Below are 20484 nucleotides of genomic sequence, written 5' to 3' on the forward strand. Positions count from 1 at the left end.
GAGGAAAAGATCCACAGCAGTACACACTGACCAAACACACACACACACAAAAATAAAATAAAAAATACCAGGCAAACTTCAGCTATGGGAATAACTACACCCAGTTATATAAAAAACATATCAAACTCTCTTTCCTTACGAAGAGCTTTTTCAGGTGTTTGATACAGTTTGTTCTACCTACACGTGGATAAAACTGGCCACTCAGCACCCACGTTCAGCAACTACCGTGACTGGGCTGGTTTCAGTAAATAAACCAAGATGCTTACAGGATTCCACAACCTCAGCAGCTACAGAACTGAAGCAAAAGCTTTAGTTTCTACACTAAAGGTCTTTAGATCCACCACAAGAGAAATAGTTTTTTTTTTCACTCAAACTGGCAAAAAGGAAAGTTCTGTCTGGCCAGGACATTTCTTAAGTCACAAGAAAACTTGAACATTAGAACTCTTTGAAAGTCCCCATAGGACCTACTCATTGCTTTATACGTCAGCAAAGTAATCCCGCCGTTTTAATCCTTCTGACCAATCGCACGATAACTGTCAGACATCAGACAAGGAAAAAGTTATGCTGAGATGATCATCAACAACAAGCTGCAAGAACATTTTGTCTGTTATTGCAGAGTATCTAGCAATTTTTTACCAACCCAAGTAAAAGGTTTTAAAAAAAACTTTTAGGCAAAAGTTTTGTTTTCTGGTTAGCAACATGTAGGGTGGAGATGGCACTATGATACATTGCAATAGCATAGAGGAAGTAATGAACGGAAAACAGTCCCTTTCTCCGGCATCTCATTAAATGGATTTTAAACCGTTGGAGTTTACCTTAGCTTTTCAAAAAGCGTCATTCTGAAAACTTTTTAAAACCTTGTTCCACCTGGACACCAGTACACTTCCCACCCCTAATACTAACTAAGCGTACATGCTATGTTTGCGATACACACCTAATTTGTTGGTAATTGTGTCGTAAAAGAGCAAAAATTGATGGCTGTAAATGGACGGAAATTAAAGGAGAAGACCGGTCAAAATCAGAATTCAAACTGCTGAAAGTACTTTAAATATAAAATTATTACATACTGTTCAATAAATGATAAGCTTTCTCAATTAAGAGTAATTTTCATTTGAAGGTCCTCTTATGGGGGCAGCCATCTTGGTGAAGATCAATACTGCCTCCTCCCAGTTTGTGACGTCAGGTCGAGGTATCGGCTGTTGAGCAAGTCCCAATGCCTTATCTGTCCACTTGTAAATAAATATCCGTTTTCATGCCAAAATGTTTTTTAACCTCTTAAACAAAGATAGACATGGCATTAAGCATTTACATTTAAATTAATACTAATTTTACATTTTAGAGACATAAAAAGACAACAAATAAGCATTAAAGTACGGTTTATGGGTTGGGTTCTGCAATGTTATGAGTATAAAACTCATCTTTAGAACCAATCTCTGCTCAAAATGGTGATCTGCACCGCCTAATCTACTTCCAGCAGTTATCATCAGTTATTGCAGCCGTGAACTGCAGAAAATACGGGCAGAGCGGCTCCTTCTGAGTTTACTCTCGGCTGCTGTCAGGATGAGCTGCAGCGTTATGAGGAGGAGGGATATTTCAGCGTCACTTAGTTTAGAGCCCAAACAATCGACTTCACTTTCAGATATAAGCCCAAAAAACTGCAACTCATGAAATTTATAAGCGACTTTAGAAAAAATAACACCCAAGTCACATGAAATAAGTGGGATTCGCCACAGTGAGCATTCTTTCTAAGTGTGACATATCCCTCCGCCGCTCTGAACAAATGTTCCCGCAAATTCTACATCATACAAAAGAAAAACCTACCGAAAAGTCTCACTCTCATGTCATCTTGAAGACATTCTTCTTTCAAATGTTGGCTACAGATGACGTGTTTTCTCTCTGGCCAGAAGTTCAATGGCAAATCCTCTCTCTTCAAGTAGGTTATCCAACAAAAGAGCCCGTGGTGGATCATGAATCGGAAAGGTGAAAAAAGTAATGTTTTTTCCGCTTTTACCTGATGTATTGGAACATCCAACTGCCATGCACGTGGGCATTGTTGCTTTAACAATAGCTCTCATGAATTTCAATGGTGAAGTCCTCTGGAAATCCAAAATAATTGTTGTTGATCGCAGCTGTGTACAACAGTTCCTATTGAGTTTGCTTGTAAAGCGTGGAGAACTGCCCTTGGCTCACTGCGATGTTACGTCACAGAATGCGATGTCAGGCGGCCATTTATGCCCATATTTGGGCAATAATGGCCGCCCCCATACACGGTGATCCAGACAACAATGTATGCTTTTATTTTCTTATCCATTAACGCTAAATTCATTAAATCACCATGAACGTATTAGTTTTAGGTATAGCTAATGATCCCCTGATTTTTCCTTGTTGACCAGACTTCCCCTTTAAAGCCCAATCTAAGAATCCAATATGGCTGCCACACATACATAAAAAGTACAGATGGCTGCAGTAATTTGTAGTTCTGACCTTTTAAATCACAATAAGTCAGTTAAAAATCATTACACTGTAAAACCTTTGTAGGTAACCATGTTTCTAAAGAGATTTTAATAATAATAACAACAACAACAACAACAACAATAGTAATAATAATAACAACAATCATTTGAAGGCATAAAAAAGGACAAATAGAAATGATGCAGCTTGCTCTGCTAACGGTAGACAAAGACAAAAAAAGACAATTAGTCTGCTTTTCTACTCTGAAAATTGAGCTGCGCACCATTCCATCAGTATGCAAACAAAAGTAGTCACGTGTTTAGTCTCTCCACCCTCACACCACTTCCACCTGGCATGGCCACATCGTGACATGCTCTCATCACATGATGGTGGCGTCTCTGACAGACTCTCGCTCTTCCTGTGATCATAACCTCATCACAATGAAAACCGAAGCTCTGTTACCACAAAACGGCAGATCACACACATGGGTACACCTAATCTCGACGTGTCCGCCCTGATGGCAGGGCAAAATGAACCAAGGGGACGTTTTACGCCGTCCGCTGCCAAGAGGATTAAACCTGTCTGACTGGGTTAATTTCACATTTTTTGGCTGCGACAACACTACTGAATGAACTAGAAAATAAGTGGCAAATTAAACGGCAGAGGTGGGATAAAATGTAACTGCTGTGAGAGGCAGATTACAAAATAATTTCTTAAAGAGGTCTGAGTTTAGAATCATGGCCTCAGGCTGTCGTTGGTTCATTTGTGTTTATGACTCCTGTTTTAATGCTGAAACTCTGTTAAATCACACACTGAACAGCTACTACATCTATGCCACCGTTATGCAACTAAACAGCTGGGTTTAGCTTCTTTGAGCAATGCTGATGATTAAAAACTCATTGGTCAAATGAGGCATTACAAATTTCTCTGCACAAACATGCAAATTTAAAAGGAGAAAGACAACTCATCAGAAATCATACATGACTGGATCCAAAGGGGTACAATTTAGTACGCTTTATTTTGATGTACAGATTATATTAATGGGATTTCTGCAAAATTCTAACAAATGCTTGATAGAACTACCTCGAAGTTCCCCTTAATCTCTTTAACAGGGAGCTCGTCCATTCTCCACCCAAAACAAACTCTTGCATCAGCCGGCTGCAAAATCCCTTCTGGCACTTCTTGGCTCAGAAAATGAACAACTGGATTTGTTAAAAGAGATTTGTAAAAAGAGAAAAAAAAAAATAAGACTTGCACCCATGAACACAACATTTTGCAGAGACAACTTAAAAATGAATCACTGAATCATGTTGCTTTTTTTCTTAAATCATCGCCCGAATCACACAGCGCAACATTCCACAGTTTACATTGAAGCTCACTTACTTGAGAAAGTTCTTAAAGAGCATCCAGTCCAGTTGCCTTTTTTCTAAAGAAACAATTGAATTGAAGCCGAAAGACAGAAGACAAACGAGTGAATGAACGAGGAGGTGCGGCTCTTTTGTAAACTCAGGTAAGATGTCAGCGTTTTAAAAGGGAGGAGGGAGGTCCTTGTTCGGCCTATGAGGGCAATCTCTTTTTGTGGGCCCCTCCTTCTTGGAATGTGGAAAAAAAGACAGGGCTGTGACCCCTCAAAAGAAATCATAGATAGACAGATAAGAAAGATAGATAAGACAGATAGAAAGATATGATAAATCGATAGAAAGACAGAACATTTTAATTCAATTCAAAAATACTTTATTAATTCCAAAATGAAAATTAAAGACCAATAAGACAGACAGATGGAAAGAGAGAGACTGTTGACAGCACATTTGCCACCATCAGACTGAAGTCATGGGGCGTACCAGTGTTAAATACCCTCGATGCCCTCAAGACGTGATCACATGACCGATCACCTGACCGCTTTATCAGTTTTATTCTCTGGACAAATTACTCCAGTCAAACACTCATGAACTGATGTGAGATCATGGCCAAACAGAGTGGCTGACTGATCGTAGGTGGACTCATTACACACACACACACACACACACACACACACACACACACACACACACACACACACACACACACACACACACACACACACACACACACACACAGATGCTGAGGAGCACTGATGGCGACTGCCAGGGGTTCGGTAGGGTAGGCTGTGGCGCTGCCTGACCAATCAGATGGAAGAGTTGAATGGATGTTGCTCTTCCCAAGGTTATGTTCGTGTCAATATGGGGTTTTATCTCTGTTGAGTTTGTAATGCTGTCCTAACGCTGGAGCATACATAAGTAAGCAAATGAATCAGACTGAGTACAAACTGCCAGAGCGACTGATTCCTAAAAAACAGCCTCATACAAAAACTGGCATGACTGCACTGCTTGCTGAGTGTCTCCATTTATTTTCCAACTTCTAAACTATCAGGAAGATTCATCACTCAAATGTGTTGCAGCATACTTTATAGTATAAAAACAGAGAAAATAAAATATTTAGCTGCAACGTAAGCATGTAAAAATGCTAATATTTTTCCGTGTTAAACCAAATTTGATTTAGTAATGTAATTTCTACTTTTTCATATAGCTCAGATGCTAAAACATATTGAAAAAGTGATACAGATTAAACAACTATACACCCAATGAACTAAATCCCTTTCTATGCACTGGCTGGTACATTAGTACTTAGAAATCCAAATAAAAAAATCAGCTGGAAGGTCCCCTGAAGACTGACATCCAAGTCAGGTACTTAGAATCTGACTTTAAAGTACCAAAATAATGCAATTATGCAATTATAGGAGCTATTTGGAAAATTATCATATCAAGTCTAGAAAATTTTTGGAATTTAGAAAACTGATTATCTCATATTCCAAAGAAGCATTTTCTGATTCAAGTTTTGGTCCTCTGCCATTTTCCTTTTAATAAAGTAAAACTTTTTATTACATCTAATCATTTCAGATTTTGTAAAATAATAAAACAAATAGATCAAACAATAACAAATGTTTACATTTCAATAGGCCTTTGCACCATCTTTGGAGCTTAGACCTCTGAAGCCAAAGCTTTCTTTAAATAAGAAGTGAAAGACAAATTTCCATAAATAGTGAACTCCTAACCATGACTGCAGTCATGGTTAGGAGGGCTGCAGGGGATTCCATAGAAAAGTACGTACAAAAGTACGTCAAGACTCTGAACAATTTGTGAAAAACACACTTACTGGTGTCCTTTTTCAATTCCAGTTCAATTCATTACCTTTGTTTGGGTGGACCATAGATGACAGGGTGGCTTCACTTGCTGTACTGGTCTGTACAGTCAGGAACACCGAGTAATCTGTCTAACTCTGTGTCCTTTCAGTATCTTTCCTGTAAATGATCATTGCCCCTAGTATCTACATGGGGTCTGAGCAGTACTTGCTGCACCGGGCCGCACAATGTCCAATATATGCGGTAGGGCTGGACAATTAATCACAATTTTAATTACAATTTAATTAATCAATTACAATTAATGGAAAATTGTCCTTTAGGTGTTGGTAATGTATTTAGAGTGGGTTTTCCTCCACATGGCAGGGAAAAGAGTCGCAACAGTGAGATAATCTACTTTTATTATTTGTTTTAGAGTCATACTTTTAGAGTTGTACTTTTTTTTTACCAGAAACCTTCAGGATCTCACCATAGCATTAAGTACTGGGCAAACTATTTAGTACATAGATTTGATTGTTGACTGCACTTTGCACTATATGTTCAACAAGGACTGATGTCCAACTCAATTAAAAGCTATTCTCTTAAAGGCTAGTATTTTGTATTATAATATTCTGATTAATAAAAAACAGTTAAATGTCTTGGTTTGAATGGTTCTTGTTTGCAAACATCTTTCTCTACAAGCCATTGTTGTTGCTTGTGGTTAATGCAGATAAAAGTCAGAATTAAGTCACAATCACAATTTTGATTTTTGGCAAAATCGTACAGCCCTAGTATGCGGCCCGATGTAGCGAGGACTACTCAGATTCCTACATCGGAGAGACCAAACAACAACTATATAAATGCATGGCGTGGCACAGGAGGGCCAGCAGCTCGGCCCTAGACTTAGCAGTCCATTTGCACCTCAAGAACAAAGGGTACACTTTTGACGATGATGATGATGTCAAGATTTAGGACAGAGAGAACAAAAGGTTTGAAAGAGGGGTGAAAGAATCCATCTTGGTTAAAAGAGAAAAGTGACACTGAACACAAGGGGGTGGACTGCGCTATCAACTCCCCAGTGTGTACAACTCGGTCCTCCAAAAACATTCCAAACAGGTTATATAAGCAGTCTCATCAGAATTCAGGTGACAAGTACTCAATACTTGGTATGTAGAACACCAAGCAATAATCTCGAATGACCCAGGACAGTAAAAGGTGGATCATTGATTTGCATCTGACTTGGAATGCGCCTCGGAGGATGGGCCTCCATGTCCTTAAAAAACAGCCGCGCACCAACTGCAGGTTGCTAAAGTGCGAGCCACCAGGACTGACCAAGGCCACAAACATTCCGACACCTGGAAAGGTGTCGAAATGTTTTTAGAAAAACTGAGCAAACTCTGGTTGCCTCCAATTTAAGCCTGTTTTCCATACCACCAGTGCTTGTTGATGTACATTCCATACGTACTAAGAATTGTATTGGAAGCAATGTGTTGCTCTCTGGATGACTGGAATATGAAATGTTTATTTATTGTACGTGAATTTTTTTAATTGAATGCTACTATTGTTAAAAAAAAAAAAATCAGATGGTAAGGGGTAAAATTATTTACCTAACCGAACTTTGGGGACAAACAAAAACTTGACCAGAATAATTTCAAAGCATACTGACTGGCTAATCACTAGGCAACAAAGTATTATTAGGGTTCTTTTATATAAGGGCTATTTTATAGTTTGTACATAATCTGGAGTAACACTGTGCACCTAATAATGTAAAATCTTTACAGCACTCCAGCCTATACCTGGCATCTATACAAAGAACAGAGATTATTTAAAATACAGTTTGAGATTTTATTATTAAAAGCTATAGAATGGAGTATTTGTGCATTTTAGCATTTCTTGTACCACAACATCCCCTAATACCTTTAATGATTTACATTAAGTTCAAAGAGTTAACAAACGAACAATAACCACAGTTTAGCACTTGTTCCCTAAAGAAATTACATAGTTGTTTGGTGCAAAGGTATAATTGTAGGAGGTGTAAACTCCAAACCAGGTCCTCCACTGAAAAGATCTACAACAGCTATAAAATGAAAATTACTGGAAATATGGCTACAGGTGTCTACAAGAATCCACAACCAGAAACCAGTCTTTACTTTATGAAGATAAGTGCACTGGTGAAATTAGGACAGTTTGATAAGACTATTTTTTCTTTTTTTTTTTTAAATCCAGTTTTAGTCAAACTCCCGTTTGCCTTTTTCAGGCAAATATCGAAAAATACACCTGAATCATACCTTGACTGAGGAATTAACATATTAAATGCTAAAACTGAATACATTTCATGAAAAAATTATTAAAAGCAAATTCACATTTAGGTATGCCAAATGTTATATTTATCGATTGATACATATAACATAACATCATTCAGAACAAGACTTCTACTATGTATCATTAGGTCTTCTCAGAAAATGTATGTTGGTTGGTATTTTCTGTGTTCTTGCCATCTGAGTGTTATTTAGTCTCAGCTAAAAATGAACACCTGACAGCTTTTTCTACTTCAGACAGCATTTCTCCCATAGAGCTTCTGATGTAATGCAATCCACTTCCCTCTACATGTTTCAAAAAGCTAGGAGAGGTCTCCATATCCAAGAGGTCTCTTTAGTCACTTCTTCAAATCAACAGTCACCTCTTTACTTCAAAACAGAGCTCGGTTTTGCATGCGGGGACTAGGAAGAAAAAAGCCAGTCTTTCTGGTTTTCAACTCTCATTAACATCCAAGTACATGGGGGTTGCCATTACTAGGCACCTTTAACTGTGGCTGTTCATAACTAAAAGTTGACACATTCTGACATGGATGACCAGCGACACTTATGATTTGTTTCTGGGACACTGAAAACGATCCTTTCTTACTCTCGTTGGCTGTATTTGACTCATTGAGTTAGGGTCAATGCCTACAGAAGCAACAACTGTGTTGTGTAACAGATTAAACTAACAAAGTAGAAAAGGACTGAGAGGGAATGACAGCCCAGAAACTTATGTAAGGGTTGGTTGACTTTAGGACTCAAAGGTTGGATATAGCAATAACAGATGAGCTGTACCACCAGCAACCATGTGATTTAATAAAAAAATATATATAACTCCCCTCCACAAAAAGCAAACTAACTGAGACATTTAAGCAGTATCTATTCTGGCCATAAAAACACATTGGATTTAGCCTTGCGGTGATATCAAGAGATTTTTGTAAGAGACGTTTCAAAAGCAACATATTAGGAATGGTTCAGAGATTTCTGATTCTGCCTAAAGGAAATGGCCAAAAGGATTTTTAAGCCCTCAATAATTAGTCTGACAGAAATCAAAGAGTTTAAGACTTCAGTCTTTGGCCCTAAAGTAAACATCATCCTGCCCTTTTGTACATAACTCCAGTTTGCGCTAGCCTACAATGAACCCTACGGACCTGCTCCAATACTCTTATCAGAGGTTATTGATCGGTCTTCTCGTGTTTTCCAGAAATGACGACAGCATCTTGTTTTGTTCCAAAATTGATGTTCTTACAAAGATGACAGGATCAATCTCGAGTTTAACACTAGTGGCAAATAGATGGATGCCTTGCAGAAAGAAAAAACTTCTGTTACAACTTGACACCAGTTTATTTACATGTATTTTTTGGCACAATCACTAACAATAACCACACTTTCCAGGGAAATGCAGATAACATCTACAAAAAAGCAAGACAGTGACTCCATTTCAACAGGCAATTGAAGAGCTTTAATGCCAGTAAACAAACTCTGACCATTGTCTACCTGACTCACTGAGAGTGTTCTCACTTTTAATAGTATCTCTTGGTATGGGAACCTCGCAGTTAGATACAAGAACAAGCTGACTCAAGTAGTTAACCAGGCCCGTAATATAATAGGGGTCAAGCAAATGCAGCTTCAGGAAATATACAACTGTTCCATAACTAAAAAAGCCATCCAGATTTACAATGACACCACCCACCCTCTAAACTCTGCATTTGTTCTGATGCCATCAAGAAGGAACCTCAGAGTTTCCTTTGCTAGAATAAAAAGCAAGGTATAAGAAATCATTTGTGCCATCTGCAGTGGATACTCTGAACCAGAGTATCTTTGAACTCTCTTGCTGCTGTATGACACCGTACCTATTGTTTTTGCATTGGGATTATTTATTGATTATATTTATTGTTTGTTTTATGTGCTGGCTGACTGTCAAGATGCGAAAGGCAATTTTCAATTGTGTTTTAAACCATCGGACAATAAAGTCTTCCAATCTTAAATGTTTAACGTAGAATGAGTTGCCATTAGGGCTGCAACAATGACTTGATAAAAATAGACTATTAAAAGCATTGGCAACGAATTTCATCATCGATTCGTTGTGTCGCTCGATTAATGCGTCATTCACCATGTAACGGGGTCACTTACCTCACCTGCTGCCAGACAGCCGCTCGTTGGCTGACTGGCCGCAGAACGACACAAACGAAGCGAGGCAGAATTTTCAATACTGCTTTTTTGTAGTAATAAATACTACAAATGATGACACAGAAAACATGGCTTGAACCAAGTCCTCAAAAGATAGGGAGCAAATTGTGCTTCACAAAACTAAACAGTAAGTAACATGCGAGATGTGGCATGGCACGAGAGCACCACAGTGATGCAGGAGCTTAAACAACATGGAATCATTGATGAGAACGATGGGGGCTCAACTGTAGGGTAAGTCATTACAATATCTGACGTTTGTTCTGTTTCAAAGTGAGAAAACGCCGACAGTGCTTGGCTCGCGCGCTGTGAGCGGAGTCCTGCCAGGCCGAAGCCGTGCTTTGGGGTGTCCGCTTAATGTCAGTCTAGTAGCTTGTCTAAAGCGGCTGTTAGCTTATTAGCTGGTTAAGGACGAGAGCTTGTTTACATGCACAACATTCCCTGATTGGCTAAAAATGTGTTTGGATTAAAAGGAAAGAATGTACTTTGAATGCACAGTGTATATGGGCTCAACACCAAATACTCCGATCATCACGTGTGTTTTTTGCACCGAGCTTTATTCAAAGTCAAAACTCACTGCCATTAGAAGAGTTGTTGAATTTCTATAAAACAACAGCAGAAGTTTTATACTTCTTCATGTTGAAGAACAAATGCATAGGTACATTGGTTCTGAGAGTGGTTAAGACTTTGCTTTCCATAATCACACTACAGGCTCAGCAACTGTTGCTGTTGACAGCGGGAGGAAATGATGATCCTCCCAAAACGTTCTGTGGTGTAGAATGCTGGGGCCCCATCCTCCACATGCAGGCGCTGTAAGTTCAGGACTTAATTGGAAATTTCATTCAATTTCAAGATGGTAATAATTTGTTGAATAAGATTTATGTTTTAAGTCTTAAGCCCCGCGTACACCGTACGAGTTTTTGCCCTTTTTGGGCCGATTCTACAGTCGTGCGAGCATTTTTGAATCGGGTCGAATTTCAGCTTGATCGTACAGGGGGGGAGGGGCGACTGGCTTCTCACGACCACCTCCCGATCAGGAATCGGACGGTCGGTTGAAATCAAACATGTTTGAAATTCAGTCGGCCGTCGTGAGGTTTTCATGAGTGCATCCTGCTGTTCAAGCAGAGCTACGACAGTTTACGAGCCGTTTTTCCCCCAACCACGCGCAGTTCGCACGCGCAAACAAGTAGATTTAACTGACTATTGTGACATTGTTGTTAACAAAGAGGAAAAAAGGCTGGGGTGTTAAATGTGCACGGCTGCCAGCTTACCTCAAGTTCTTTCTGTAAAACTGGCAGACCGTAGTAGTCATGTTTCCTCAGCCATGTCTTTGTCCAAATACATCGTCGCCTTTTCTTTTTAGGGCTTTCTGCACACAAAATTGCACATATTGCCAAAGCAGCTCGTTTCTCTCCGGTAATGTTTACAGTAGCCATCGACACTTCCGTCTTCTTCTTCGTCGTCTTCGTCTTCTTCTGTCTACGTTCGGACGTACAGTGTGAGCACTCCGGTCGCGTCCGAGCGCCGCGCCGTACACAGATCGTGAGCGGTGAACTTTTAAACCCCGCGGTTCAGTCGCACAGTTTGAGATGTATATAAGTACCACAACTGAAAAACCCGTACAGTGTATGTCCGGCTTTAGTGAAGGTACTGTAGGGGGGAGAAGAGCAGGAATCTAAACTAACTTTTGAAGAATCAAGAGTCTTTATTGTTATGTAACCATAATGAGATTTTGGTGAGACACTCAGAATGATAAGAAACAGAGCTAAATTAAAAACACTTACAGAAAAAACAGACAAACATCCCTAAAGGACACCCTCGAAAATGTAAAACCCTCAGAAGAAATATCTAACAACCATTTTGACTCTTTGAAGAAAAATTTGAAAAATGTATAGAATAAACATTCTTGGAAGTAAAATATGTACAACGACAAATGTAGCTTGTAGCAAATACATAAAATGGAACTTGTTCTGAAACAGCCTGTGAAATGGGCTGGTAGTTTATTTAATTGTTGTGTTTTTGCACTGGTTGCATTGTTATGCCCAATTTTTTTACCCAGATGGACTAGAACAAGGCTGAGGTCCAACCAACACATCAGTTTTACCGCTATACTTTTGTTGTGTTAAATCACTGTTCATATAGACAACATTGGCTATTAAATGATTGACTAACAATCTAGTCAACATACATTTCTTTATTTGAAGCAAAATTATTACCTAATATTATTGTAACAGAACACCTAAGTTCCAACTTATTTTATGTGAGCTTATTAGCTCTGTCAGTCCTTTTTTCCCAAATAGAACAACCGAGGTGGAAATAAAACAGTTGTTCAGTTGTCCAATTCATCGATTAATCGTGAAAATAATCGTTAGTTGCAGCCCAGCCCTAGTTGCTATAATATTCTACGAGCACACCCTGCATGTCAAATAATGACGAGAAGGAAAACTGACCAAGCGTCAATGACCAGTAGTGAGAATGTGTTAATTAAGCAGCTCATTTGTGGATAAGGTCATATGCTCCTTTTTATATTTTTTCCCCAAAGGTTTGGGCTTGTACCTGGGAAGGACACCGTAATTCAGTACTTTTGTTGTTGTCAGTTGGAAAATCAGTGTGGTATGCTAGTTATTGTGGCGCTACGCCCTTGTAGCAAAACAAAGCAACAAACTTCTCTTCATTTTATGCACTTTCTTTATATGGACATATTAAAGAAATGGAAGTTTCACAGTACTTTGTAGGTAGCTGAATAAATCAGACGCAAACTGTCAAAAAATATTTTATATTGTTTACAATTTGGTATATGCACGTCAGCAATATTGGATATCAAACTCAGGGCTGCTAAATCCCAGACAAATTCAGTGGGCGATCTTTTTTGACATGATTAGATTATCCATGTCAAAAAGATTGCCTTCCATAAGTACAAAGTAAACGTAGCATTAAAGCAGCCCATTTCTCCTAATTTAAACTTCTGGCAGCAAAGCATGCAAAGAAAAATCTAAATAATAACCAAAATAAAAGTTACATGAGATTTTCCGTGAGACATCATATCGCAATTACTGAGCTACCGCGGACAACAAAAGGAAGTTTCAGACGTGAATCCCCGAGATTGACAAAATTAATAAAACTCACAAGCAGTGTTACCTCTAAGCTGCATGCGTGCGCAATCGCGCTCGGCATCTGGGTTCAGCGCGCACAGCAAATCTATGCTGCGCAGATAATAAAATCCAAGCTGAAATGTAAACAAAATAATAATAAATAAATAAAGTTATTTTCTACCATTTTGCAACTCTGGTGAAATGGTGTTCCACGGTCTCGCTTTGTGAGCGGCAGGTGCTGATCAGAGCGCACCACTGATTGGTGGGTGGGGCAGACGCTTTATAGTTGAGCAGGTTGCAGTATGCGTCTTTGTTCTGGACTCCGTTAAAGAAAAATTACCGAGCTATGCTGATTAGAAAGCTGCTGCTCTGAGTAGTTCTTCCTCCCTCTGTCATACTCGGGTTTTTGGTTTCAGAACAGGTGATCAGCCAGGTAACTAAACTCAGTATCCAACCAACCATGACTTCAACGCGAGCACAAGCATGAAAGAAGCCCTGATCAATGGAACGCAGATAATGTGCTTCACCTTTGGCAACGACAGGAAATAAGCCTTAAAGTGCGCATTTCCCGCAAGTGGAATTAGACATTTTTAATAAAAACATATGGAGAATATTTAACCATAAGAAATAATGCTGTTGCTGCTGAAAAGGCGAGTTGGCTCGATATGAGAGGCATTTGATGGAGAATTAAAGCTGTTTTCTCACACTTCACTAATTCAACACAAAAGGGGGAAGTGGGGAGGGTGCATTAATTACAAAAAGCATTGAAAGGACATGGCAGCCAATCTTGATGAAGTTTAATCAGGTATGGTAAAGTTCTAAGTTTTCTTATGTTTAAACATACTCAACTAAATCATTAATTGGCTATATTCAACATATGCAATTAATATTGGGATGGTGTGAGTTATTGAATAAATAAGATGTTCATCTTTTTGCAAGCATTGGTCACCCATCCTAAAAATGAGTTGACATTAATTGTCTTGTAAGTGTTTAATTTGTTCCAACCTCATTTTATATTAATCATACAGGCTATATTTCCAGCTGAAGTAAAGGTAGTGTTATTTAAGTGAAGAAATGTGCAGTAGCTAACAGTGTTGGGGGAAAAATAGGTGAATGGAAACTACAATATATAGATAGAAAGTAGAAATGGAATTGCCAAAATTTGACACAAATTATTGCTTTCATTCTGTACTGTTCTGTTATTAATCTTGTGGGTCTCTGACTATGGAACACCTTTAAACTATAACTGAGTGCATCAGTAACATTCCTGACAGTACGACATACAGCTGCCTCTGAAAGATTTTCTGCGTCTCCTATGTTATTAAAAAGCTGTCGTTGGTATATATAAAAAAAGAGCAGCAAAAAGAAATTGTTCAGAACTGAGAGCGTTCCCTCGTTGCATTAGAAAAGCGACGTGCGGCTGAGAATATTGAAATAAATCATCTGACGACCCCAAAGTGCTTTACATTGGTCAGTCATTCACCCATTCACACCCTGATGGTGGTGAGCTATGTTAGTAGCCACAGCTGCCCTGGAGCAGACTGACAGAAGAGAGGCTTCACAACACTACATGCTTGAGCTAAATCTCACTGCAAAAAATGTAAATAATTTAATGGAAATAAGAGTGGAACTCTGAAAGATGTGCACAACTCTCAGTTCTTCCTTAGTAGGATCCCTACTCTGAAATCAAAATAAGCTATACAGCTCTTTAAAAAAATCCAAGGATTTTGTCTTTTTCTTGTAATCGGGCTAAATCAGATTTATCTAAACTAAATAACCCAAGAGACACTATTGCTGTAACTTGATTCTTTTATTAAACTATATAGCTTGATATAACCTCAGGTTGTGGACAGCCGTAATGTAGCCTCAGTGTGCTTGTGTGATGTTACTCACAGAGGTCAAGTGAATGCTCAGGGAGTTTGTGTGTTTGCTCAGACACACGAAAAATTAGGGGGAACATTGCTCACAAGTGATCATACCTTACATTCTTTTGATCGTAAGCCCTTTTTCAATCAATATTTTAACTCTCCAAATTATGCAAGCCTCTGAGTATTTACATGCACCCCCCTCCTCCCCAATTGTACAGTTAAATCAGTTTTCAACAGAACACGATGACAGCCAAACAGAAAACAGCCAAAAGCCAACATCCATTCCCTTTAAACTGACTCGACATCTGGCTTGCAGCTCTTTTGTCATTCACAGTCCTGGTTTCATCAGACGGCACCAGCAGAGCTTCGGCCGGCAGCCGCACAGCAGGTTCTGACCTACATTTCAGAACTCGTCACTGCCAAGGAGAAGCAAAGAACTGTGGCTAGCTTCCAATATTCATAGAACAGATGCTCCAGTCTGTACTGCTGCTGGAATATTTGTGGTGTATTTTAAATGCAGGATATTTGGAAAAAACAAAAACAAAAAAACAAAACAAAGTTAAAGACTTAGTTTGAACTGGTCCCTCTAAATTTGGGAATTTATTTTCTAGGTTTGTCTATCTCTGCTAAAAAGTTAACTCAGTCTTTGAACCATCTGATTTGCTCTATGGCCATAACGTTGGCAATGACCTTAAAACAACTGGTTAAAAGACATGTTATTTTGGCTTACTTCAGTGCTTCCTTTTGCTTCTAGCTCTTCAGAATGTTTGATTGACTTGGACCTCTGTAGTTAACTATATGGAAAATGAAAGACAGTTTTTAAATAACAGCCAGCAGGTGACTTGACAAAGCCTTTGTCTGTCAAAGTCAGGACGAAGACTGTTGATTGAGCCTATGTTTGTTGGAGAGATTCTGATTCGTATACCAACCTTCGGCAGGCTTCAGTGTTCCCATTTGTGGCGAAGACGCAATCAGAGCAAAGGCCTTGGTGAGGAAATGTTTACCCTACATACCCTTGTAGGTATGTAATCCTTCAGTGAGGCCCCAGTTCCCGTTTCTCTCAACAAGTTGCAAGAACGATCTGTTCCAGAGACACTTTCAGTCTGTTTGACTACATTAAACTCTAGTCGTCAAGCATCTAGGGTCACAAATTTTAGCTCTGGTCTATTAGTCAATTGAAAATATCCATGCAAAAGAGTCAGAACCGTCATAAAGCTGCAACGACAAACCATCTCAACTAAATAAGCTTTTATAAAAATCAACCTGGAAAAGTAGGTGTCAGGCATCTTTTTTTCTAAAGGGTTAAATATATGTATATAAAGTCTAATCAGTTGTGTTATAGGGTAGTTCACTGCTATTGTTTTCATCCGGGTTTTTTTGCGCATGCGCAACGGACTGGTAGGCAAAAGGCGAACACAATGCAAACAGAGAAACTGACGAGTTCTCCGCGTATTTTTCTTCTTTAGATAACGTATCACAAGATCGTTTTAAGAGTAAGTTGATGGTTGATGGTATCAGATTGCCAGATCCACACAGCAAAAGCCTGAAGGGACGGAGCGAGTCTGTGAAATGCTGGCCAAGTGTTCCGTACCGCGACATATACAGCTGCCTTATAAACATGGCAGGCCAGTACACACGAGAGAGCACGGAAGCATGAAACCACTGGACGGCTACAATTATTTTATATCGGGAAATAGGCTCCAGCAACGCCCGCGACGCCATGAGGGATTAAGAGGGTCAGAAAATGGATGGATGGATGTTCAGACATGTTTGTGTAGCAGCAGAAAGCGGCGTGGGACACAGACCGCGCCTCAGCAGAGAGGAAGACCCGCCCGGTAGGTTTAAAAAAAAAAAACATTGTTCACTACGGATTATTTTGGTGTTTTTGTCTTATTAAAATGGGTGGGGGTGTCGGCGACATTGCAGCGTAAACACAGACGTACTAGCGCCCGTGAACGGAGGTGTAATGGAGCTGCTGTCTCCATTACAGCGGAGACAGCGGGGTCGATGCAGCAGGAGCAGCAGCCGCTGTCTGCTGCATCGACCCCGCTTCTCCCGGCCCCGTCTAGCGATCGCCACCTCCCCTCCGCTGCTATTTAAGTAGAATAATGACTAGAGCAGAATTAAGTTGTATTTACCGCAGATGAAGTGTAGACTGCAAATTCTGTCGTGGTATGATGGCTCCCCCAGTCAATTGGGAGTGTCTGCCTGCGCTCTTTTCATTGAAAATATCCATTTCTTTCTTCTTTATTTGTTCTTCCTCCTTCAGTAAACGACAGAAACGTACATCCAACGATTTGGAATGCCTCTCTGTGCAACCGGGAGCACAACAAGTCGTAGGCATTGCTTAGATTCCAAAAATAAACAAAGTAAAAGTACGCTCTAAATCACCCGTTTTGTCATGTAGTAGACGAGAACAGTTCTGTTTTTTGCCTACCCGCCGGACCCGGATGTAGCGCTGACGTCACGCGTGAACTACCCTATAAAGGGGTAGTACCCTTCAAGAGTCCCCCCTAGTGATGGAGTACACTTGGCTTAAGTCCAGTGATCTGTCCCATCTCAGCACACCTCACCACAACGCCTGAATCAACACACCTCAAAGCCTATTGACCGTTTATGTCTTAAACCCACTGGCCAGGTGGTCACACCTGTCTCAGCTATATCAAACCCCTGGGTAGCAAAGCTGTCTAAACCGAAGTAAACTGCACCCTCCCCATGCTCTCGCTGTCCTTTTAGAAGACACAAAGATCGAGCGCAGACATCAAATGCCGTGTTCAGTTTGTCTCAGAAGTAAGACGTTGGACCCGGGAAGGACACCACACCCGAGTTGAGCCTGTTTTAGCTGCAAGACATAAGGTGTGATGCTAAAAAGTATTAACAACACAAAGCAACATCTAATTTTCATCATTTTAGGTGTTTAAACATTAAAAGAACATGCTTACAAGTGGCACACATGGTGTACAGCACGATGTGTGCCACTTGTTTAATGAGATAAGAGCTGTCAGAAATGCTAATAAACAGCAACTTCCCCTGCGTTATATGTTCGGTGACCATACTGGATACTGAATTAGCTGCTGCTTGGCGAGCTCCAACTAACTTCCAGTCACAACTCGCACTTCAGTAAGTGTTTTTGTTATATTTCTGACAGGATATGCCCCAGGTACTAAAGGATTGCACCATAAGTTCAGGCTTGAAGTGTTTTGTAAAGAAGGCTGGAGAAAGTCCTACTTTGGACAAAGATCATTTTGGACACTGCGTCACTCACTTGATTTCACTGGATTATTTCACTCAGTTAAACCCTAGCTGATCATTAGTGCTTCCTAAACTAAAAAGGCATTCAGTAAGAGATTGTCGGCAGATCTTGACTGTTCAGACTGCACCAAGCAGTGATATAAGCAATGAGGCAAGTAAAATCAACCTGGCTTTAAAATATGAACCCAGTGTGTGGCAACAAGGTATATTTAGCATACAGAATTCTACCGGCAGTTCCTGAAGTAACCATAAATACATTCCAAAATCCAACATGTTGGAGTGGTGCCTTTGTTTCAGGCCCCTGCTGCAAATTATGAACCTTCTCTTGTAATACATCTTTATAGAAGATCAAGAAAAGAGTTATTGTTTTATTAAGGCTAAATAAAAAAAGGGTTAACAACTGAGAACCAAGTATGCAAAGCATCTGACCAATCCGTCCATGTGTCCCCTGTGAGTTGTGCTCTACGTGCAGGAACATAAGTACATAACAGTCTTAGGCCAGAATCAAACTCATCTTTGAGTCTTCTGTGGAGATCAAATGCAACTTGGGACTTCTAATGAACTCTGAGCTCTTTTTAAATGGAAAATCAAATTAAAGGTAAGCCAATGCAAACGGGTTGCATACTTTCCATAAAAGCATGACATAAGGTTGGAGCCTATGACTGCAGTCATAGCATAGTCATTAGTTCCTAGTCACTGTCTCCTGTTACATAAACCTGAATTCCTGATGAGCTTTTTTCCCCCTTTACAGGATCTGGAGATGCATTTACGTGCACTTTGGTGAATCAGACACAAGGAAGCTTCTAGATACATGATGTTGGTCCTTTTCAGCCAGATAATGCAAATCTCAGTGGAACCATGATGCAATCATAGTTAAAATGCATTAGATCAACCGGTGGCATTAGGAAAGTCGCTCTAGAAGATGAATCTGACCATTTATTATTTTATTTATGAATAAAGAGGCGTGCACGCATGGCGACTGCGTCCTGCAGGAAGGGCTCACACAGAAAAGCCACAAGGTAAACCCACGCTTGGTTGGAAACCAGCTAATAATTGTAATTAAATACCAAACACACAGACTCTGCAATCAGTCTCTTTAACCCCATCAAAACACACGATGCACAAGGTTAGTTCCTCATGCTTTCTGGTCAGTTGTGCAACCTTCGGTACCGCCACCATGAATTAAACGGCCCGCTTCCACACCTTCAAATATGGTGTCCGGAATTAACCAGATACCTAAATGGGTGGAGGGGGGAAAACCCCCCGAACCAAAGCAAAGAAGTGGATGTTAATGCCCGGGGCTTACCTTATATGACGGGGAGGCGGATAGCAGCTGCAGCAGGCAGAGGGCGAGGCGGACTTCTGACAACAAGACGCGGAGCTGCTGAGCATTTAGTTAGAATGGAAATTTCCATCTGCCCTGTGAGAGAGGGAGGTAGCTGAGGAGGAAGAAGAGTCGAGTTACAGCAGCGTGTCTGCTGAGGGTAAGGGCGGAGGGAGGTGGGTCCTCATGTTCCCACCTTCACTTCTTACTCAGCCGAAAACATACCTCAAACTTCCAGGAAGCACTGGTTGGAGTGTTTAAAAAAAATTAAAGAAAATAATATTTCAGTTTCTTTAGTTCTAATCGTTTTTGGCTATTTTTAAAGTTACAAAAGCATCATTGCTTCATTTTTCTTACACGTCATTTGTCTTTTAAATGATGGGAAATCCTTGTTTACATTCGGTTAGGCCAGCCAGGGGTCTGCAATCTGTGGCTCCAGAGCCACTTGTGGCTATTTACACCTTCTGCTTTGGCTCTTAAAAACTTGAGGGGGGGGGGGACAATTGGTCAACGTTTCTAAATATAAATGTAATTTAAAATTGCTAGCTTTAGGATGCATTCTTTCTGCAGTGTATGCACATTTCCAGAAAGAAAGAAACTAATGGTGTAGAGAATATTTTACCATAGCTAAATGAAGTAGGTTTTGCAAACGACTTGCTTTTTCATAATTGTGATGCCATTTTCTATTAAAAACAAATGTCCAACTGAAGAAAATACATTAAACCTAAACACAAAAATACTGTTGGTTAAATAAAAACTGTTGATCCTTAATTAAATAAATAAAATTAATGTCCTATGGTATACTATAAAAACAAGCTCTTGTTTCAAAGAGGTGTGTACCTTTTGTAGCTCTAAACAA

At 39.8% G+C, this 20484-nt stretch overlaps 1 protein-coding gene across 4 annotated transcripts in view; it reads right to left on the reverse strand.

Annotated features, from left to right (window-relative positions):
* slc38a4 (solute carrier family 38 member 4) overlaps positions 1-19742 on the reverse strand; it is a 43978-nt gene extending 24236 nt beyond the window's left edge. Inside the window, exons 1-2 of one of the 4 annotated variants that reach the window (XM_021310083.2) lie at positions 3835-4062; positions 3535-3653 (exon numbers count right to left, since the gene is read on the reverse strand). The gene's annotated coding sequence lies outside the window, so the exon portion shown is untranslated. Of the gene's footprint in view, positions 1-3534; positions 3654-3834; positions 4063-19607 lie in introns of those variants that run through there. The other 3 variants (XM_021310084.2, XM_012851620.3, XM_012851619.3) reach the window with 3 other exon arrangements.
* Positions 19743-20484: the final 742 nt, after the last annotated feature.

The sequence above is a fragment of the Fundulus heteroclitus genome, unplaced genomic scaffold (genome assembly GCF_011125445.2).
Source record: "Fundulus heteroclitus isolate FHET01 unplaced genomic scaffold, MU-UCD_Fhet_4.1 scaffold_50, whole genome shotgun sequence".
In the NCBI taxonomy this organism is placed as follows: domain Eukaryota; kingdom Metazoa; phylum Chordata; class Actinopteri; order Cyprinodontiformes; family Fundulidae; genus Fundulus; species Fundulus heteroclitus.